The following is a 6,000-nucleotide window of genomic DNA, read 5'->3' as shown; positions in this document are numbered from 1 at the left end:
ATGTGTGCCAATGAAACTAACATGTTTAGAGACATAAAGAGAGATTTGGCAACAAAGAAAGGCAGAGGCCAAGATGCTAGTTCAACATTTACTTTGGATTTCTGGGCATGGTTGTGTGCTAGATGACACTGCAGTAAAAGTGTGACCAAGACAGCGTCAGGTCCTGCTTCACTGAGCTCACATTCTAAAAGGGAGTAAGACACATCTCTAGACAGCCTGGCGTGGTCAGCGTGGGGATGGGAGAAGCTTGGGCTAGAAAGATTGGGACTGTCATGACAGAAGTCCAGGCCATAGTGGTCAAAGTGTGCTAGGGGAAGCACAGGGCAAAATAATAAGGGCTCTGATGACAAAGCACAGGCCACAGTGGTCAGGGCTCTCATGGGGGAAACAGAGGGTGTGGGCCCCAGAGGCAGAGTCCAACCCTTCTCCCCCCAACTTCCCCACCCCCGGAGTCAGGAGGGCTTCCCGGAGGAGGGGGTCTTTATACTGAGATCTTAAGGATAAGTACGAATGAAGCAGGTGGGCAAAGGGACCCCCTATGCCGTTTGTGTGCCCTCATGCCACAGCATGTGCAGTCTGGGGGGTGGTCCCTGTGGTGCCTGAATAGCACCGTGTATGTGTCTGCATGTGCTGTCATCTCTCATTGGCTCCTGGAAGGGGATCCTGGTGGGATGCTCGTTTGGGGGACTCCGCTTAATTGCTGCATTTACATAATTGCCACATCTGGAGAAGGGGACAGAAGCAGTGGAAACAGCCACAGCAGGAAGAATGAAGTTAAATTGCCTGAGAGCTGAGGGAGACTTGGGGGGAAGGGAACTGCTCATATCCACACACAGAATCTGCCCCAAAATACACATCCATACTCACACATGCACATCACATACTCAGAAGCTCACCAGAACACACATGGACACAGCAGGCACATGGACCTTATATCACCTGGACTCATGTTCAAATACAGGCGCATACAAAAGTGAATACTTAGACACACTTCCAAAACACACACACAGACTCACACTCAGACATGTGAGAGGTCACATGTGCAGAAACACACTCTGCACACAGATTCTCTCTTGTACACATGCGTGAGCCACACTCCCACACATATGCATAGAAACATATTCAGAGAGTCACATCAGACACCTCCATGGGATGGGCATACACACGTGTGCACACACACATTCAAACCAACGGATTCAGTCTGTCTGCCAAAAAGGGGTCGCTTTATAAATAAACTTAGGCCCCTTCCAAGTCAGGGGGTTGTTAGCGCAAGAAGGGATGGAGGTGGTATCTCCTTATCCTCAGCTAGTACCTACCAACTCCTTGTACAACCCAAGTCCAGTCAATGGGGTTCATTGAAATTAGCTCGGCTTTGTAATTAGCACATGAATCAGAGCTGAGAACTAGGGACTCACTTTAAAGATCATGTCTGAAGGTGCACCCCCATGTGAAGGGGTCAAAAGAGTGGGGCAAGGAGATGAGTACATCCTCTCCGTCCACACCCCGTACACACATTCTAACCACCCTAAATCAGATTGATGGGTCCCAAACAAGCACTGACTTCTACACAGCAACCAGGAGACCCTCTACATGAGGTTCTGCTGAACTACGTGGAAGACGGAATGCAACTTTCAAGGTCTGCTTTAATGACTTCCAGCTATCAACATGGAAGAACACTTCCATAAGAACATGGGGAAAGGTTTACATTTGTGCAAAGAATGGAGGGAAATATGCCGAAAACTTTTAACTAGCAAACATAGAGACTTTGGGCCACTGTATAGACCTGCTCTGTGAAAGCCTGAATGCCACAGTTGGGGATTAGAGGCTCATTTTACAGAATGACAAGGAGACCTCAAGCTTTACTGATATCTGGGGCCAGAAAGGAAGGATCAGTGTGTTAGTGAATGTAATGCCAGCTGCTGTAACAAATAACCCCCTGATTCTCAGTGACTTAATACAATAGTTTATTTCTCGCCACAGGTGTCCTGCGTGGTTGGCAGCTATCCTCCATCTGCCGATTCACATGCCAGATTTGTTAATCTTGCACCTCCATTATTTCCTAGGGCTCAGAATTATCTGCTTCTACCTGGCAAATGGGAGGAGACAGAGTGGAGAAGTTTCACCAGCTTCTTAAAAAAACTTGGCCCAGAAGTGACATTCTACAGATTTCCCTTCTGCTCATATCTTATTGGAGAGATGCAAGGGGGGCTGAGAACATATTTCTGCTCATATCTTATTGGAGAGATGCAAGGGGGGCTGAGAACATATTTCTAGGCTGGGCAGCTCCCTCTCAGTCACAATTATGCAAGGAGAGTGTGGATTATAATGGAGCCAACATCAACCACCACCAGATCCACAACCTCAGGGGAAGCAGCAGAAAGAGGCTATGGGATCTCCTTCCCTCCCTGCTCCAGGGAGAAGTTCCCAGCCCCACCCTGACCACCCACCCACCCATCTACCCTGGTTCCCTGCCTTTGGGGTGGGTGACCACAAATTTGACTCCTTTGAGGGCAAAGAGAATCTGACTTGATTTGATAAACCTTTAGGTCACTTCAGAAGGATAATGGTGAGAGTCCGACACTCTTTCTCTAAGCATTTATTGAGCCCTTACTGTGTGTCAGGCCCGATGCTGGGAACATGCCCATGAATGAGACACAGTCCAGGCTTTGGAATTGTGTCTCCTCACAGGGCAGAAAGAGAACAGATGATTTCTGTTTGTCGCTGTGATATTTCATTATGAACAAGATGGGAGAGAGGGGAGGGGCAAGGAAACCACCCAGTCTGTCTGTCTGTTGGTGACGGTTGGGGTGGGGTTCAGGGAAGGGATGGGGGCAACATTTGAGGGGGTCACCTGGACCAAAAGGGGATAGAGCTTTCTAGGTGTGAACATAATCCCTGTGTGCAGACCCATGTGCTAATCAGAAACCTATGATTCCAGTTCCTAACACAAACCACTGCTGATTCAAGTGCTAATCAGAAATCTGATCCCTGTGAAATCTGATCCCTAATCAGAACTCTGATCCCATGTTCTGATTCATGTGCTAATTATAAATCTATGTTGATTGCAAACTCTGTCCTGGAGAAGGGCTAAATCACAAACTTGGGCAGGAACACATGCTGATAACCATCAACTCAAAGAGATCCACGTTGCCAATGGCCATCTAGAGTTGATTCCTGTGCTAATTACAATCTTGGGATCATTTAATAGAATGATCAGGGGGTGTTAAATTCATAGTGAAGAAGACTCTGAAGACTCTCAGACTCTGAAGTCTGACAGCCTGGGTTTAAATTCCATTCCTGTAAAGAGGGGGCTGATAGTAAATCAAATGTCTTTTGGGAGAATTAAATGAGTTAATACAAGTAAAGCGCTGGAGCAGAGCCTGGCATCTAAGTGCTTACTCTCTAAGTACTAGCTGTAATAATAATGATAATATGCAGCCAACAGTTATTGTTCTGATTTCATGTAATTCTCATAGCGGGCCCTACCTGCAATCTCTTCACCACCTTCCTTGGCCCAGGTCTGAGGGACTCATCCTCTGGAAAGGTTTCCCAGAGCTTCCCAGGGACCAGGGAGTCCCCAGTCCCGCCTTCGCCCCTATCCCTTTCAGCACCCTTCCCAGGCCAGGGCGTAACCGCTCAATCGCCACTTGGGGGCAGCAACACACCGTTCAGCAGCTGCGCGCGCGGCGCATTGTGGGGCGCGTAGGCTTGAGGGCAGGTTAAGCGGTGGCTTGGGTCAGCAGGCGAACTGCGTTTCCCGGAAGGCCACGCGACACCCTCTGCCTCACCTTGCTCAAATCTTGGAAGCGGAGGTCTCGCCCCCACAGAGGGTGCGCCTCCAGAGCGGCGCGGGGGATTATGGGGTGTAGGGACTGAGGCACGCGCGGGAAGGAGGGATTGCTGCGCAGGCGTGGGTAGCCGGTAGCGCCCGCTGGACCTTAGCTGGTGGGTGGCCCTGGAGCCACAGACGCGGAGCTGAAGTTGAAGCAGCGGTGGAGGGTATGCAGTCCATTACTCGAGGAAGAGCGGGATCCCCGCCCCCCCGCTCCACCCCCCCGCCCCACAGTGTGTGTGTCCTGGAACCAGCTCACCAGCCGTGAGGCTCTCTCCTGCATCTCCACTGTCCCTAGTATTTCCTTGGCGCTACAGTCTTTTTTTTTTTTTTAATTTATGTATTTATTTATTTTTGGCTGCGTTGGGTCTTTGCGGGCTTTCTCTAGTTGTGGAGAGCGGGGGCTACTCTTCGTTGCGGTGCGTGGGCTTCTCATTGCAGTGGCTTATCTTGTTGGGGAGCACGGGCTCTAGGCACACGGGCTTCAGTAGTTGTGGCTCGTGGGCTTAGTTGTTCCGCGACGTGTGGGGTCTTCCCAGACCAGGGCTCAAACCCGTGTCCCCTGCATTGGCAGGCGGATTCCTAACCACTGCGCCACCAGGGAAGTCCCAGTGCTCCAGTCTTAAGAGGAAAAAAAAAAAATCCTTCTTTTCTCTCATTTCCTTTTATAGCCACACCCCCTTTTAAAAAAAACCACCTTACTATAGTAACGTTCAACCATGCACAAAAATAGAATAGTACGATGATCCTCCAGCTACCCATCCAACAATTATCAACATATGACCAGTCTTGTTTTATTTTTTCTGCTTCCCTCCCTGGCTGAATTTGTTTAAAGCAAATGCCAGACATCATATGATTTCATCCATAAATACTTATGTATGTATCTCTAAAATATAAGGTTCTTAAAAAAAAAACACGTTTATCACCTAAAAAACGAATAATTCCATAATATTATCCAATATCCAACCCATCACCAAATTTCCCTGATCATCTTATAAATGTCTCCTAACTGTTAGCTTGTTCAAATCAGAATCCCAACAGGATAATGCATTGCATTTTGTTGGTACCTCTTTAAGTCTTATTCAATGACAGTTCCCCCTCACTCGCATCTATCTCACAGTCTGGTTGCACTTCTTGGTGTCCTTTAATATGTTCTTCGGTCCCCTGTATGCCCTGCAAACTGGTAAATCTAGAGGCTGGGTCGGATTCAGATTCAATTTAGGGGTAAGTATGCTTCGTGGGTGATGACAAGTCCTTCCATCAGGAGGCACATAATACTGCCTGGATGTTTCTTTTTTTGTGTGATGTTAATGTTCAGTGTTGGGTTTGAGTGTTGTCGGCCTGATCCATCCATTATGAAACCACAGCCAAACCTCAGGAAGGAAGTGTCTCCATGATCTCCCCTCCATCTCTCTCCCTCTATTTAACAAATGTTGGCGCCTATTGCTAAACCTCTTCCTTGTTGCTAAGCTCAAGAGGCAATTCTCCATCCTCAACTCACTGGTCCTGTAATAATGGACCTGTCCTATGCTGTCCAGTAGGGTAGCCACTAGCCACACAAGTGGCTTTTGAGAGGTTAACTAGTTCTAATTGAGATGTGTGCTGTAAGTATAAAATACACACTGCGATTTCAAAGACAGTACAAAAAGAAGAATGTAAAATATCTCAAGAATTTAAAAAATATTGATAACATGTTGAAACGATAGTTTTGGGATATATTAATAATAAAATACATGAGAGAGCTATTTTATTAAAAGTACTTTCACCTGTTTACTTTTTAAGTGTGGCTACTAGAAATTTTAAAATCACCTATGTGATTCACATTACATTTCTAGTAGAAAGTGTTGTTCTAGACCAGTGGTTTTCAAGTGTGATCTCTGGACCAGTGGCGTTAGCGTTAGCATCAGCATCACATGACAACTTGTTAGAAATGCAAATTCTCTGTTGCCCTGGACCTACTGAACCAGAGTCTCTGGGGATGGGACCCAGCAGTCTGCATTTTACCAAGTCCTCCAGACCATTCCTGTCTGAAAACTCCCCTCCCAGTTTCTGTGACACAGTACCCTCCCAAACCCACCTACTTCTCACCCCTTCACTGTTAGCACCGTGGTCTGAGCATCATTCGGTCCTACCTGGACCACTGCAATTGCTTACAAACTGGTTTCCTG

The 6,000-nt window shown here is 47.4% G+C and overlaps 1 protein-coding gene across 2 annotated transcripts in view; it reads left to right on the top strand.

Moving 5' to 3' along the window:
* The first annotated feature begins 3,858 nt into the window (after positions 1 to 3,858).
* The window catches only part of TYROBP (transmembrane immune signaling adaptor TYROBP), a 26,760-nt gene continuing 24,618 nt past the window's right edge, over positions 3,859 to 6,000 (top strand). For both annotated transcript variants that reach the window (XM_012538417.3, XM_004284202.4), the window contains exon 1: positions 3,859 to 3,999. The gene's annotated coding sequence lies outside the window, so the exon portion shown is untranslated. The remainder of the gene's footprint in view (positions 4,000 to 6,000) is intronic.

This window comes from Orcinus orca, chromosome 20 (genome assembly GCF_937001465.1).
Source record: "Orcinus orca chromosome 20, mOrcOrc1.1, whole genome shotgun sequence".
NCBI lineage: Eukaryota > Metazoa > Chordata > Mammalia > Artiodactyla > Delphinidae > Orcinus > Orcinus orca.
This window is presented reverse-complemented; position numbering and strand designations above follow the sequence as displayed.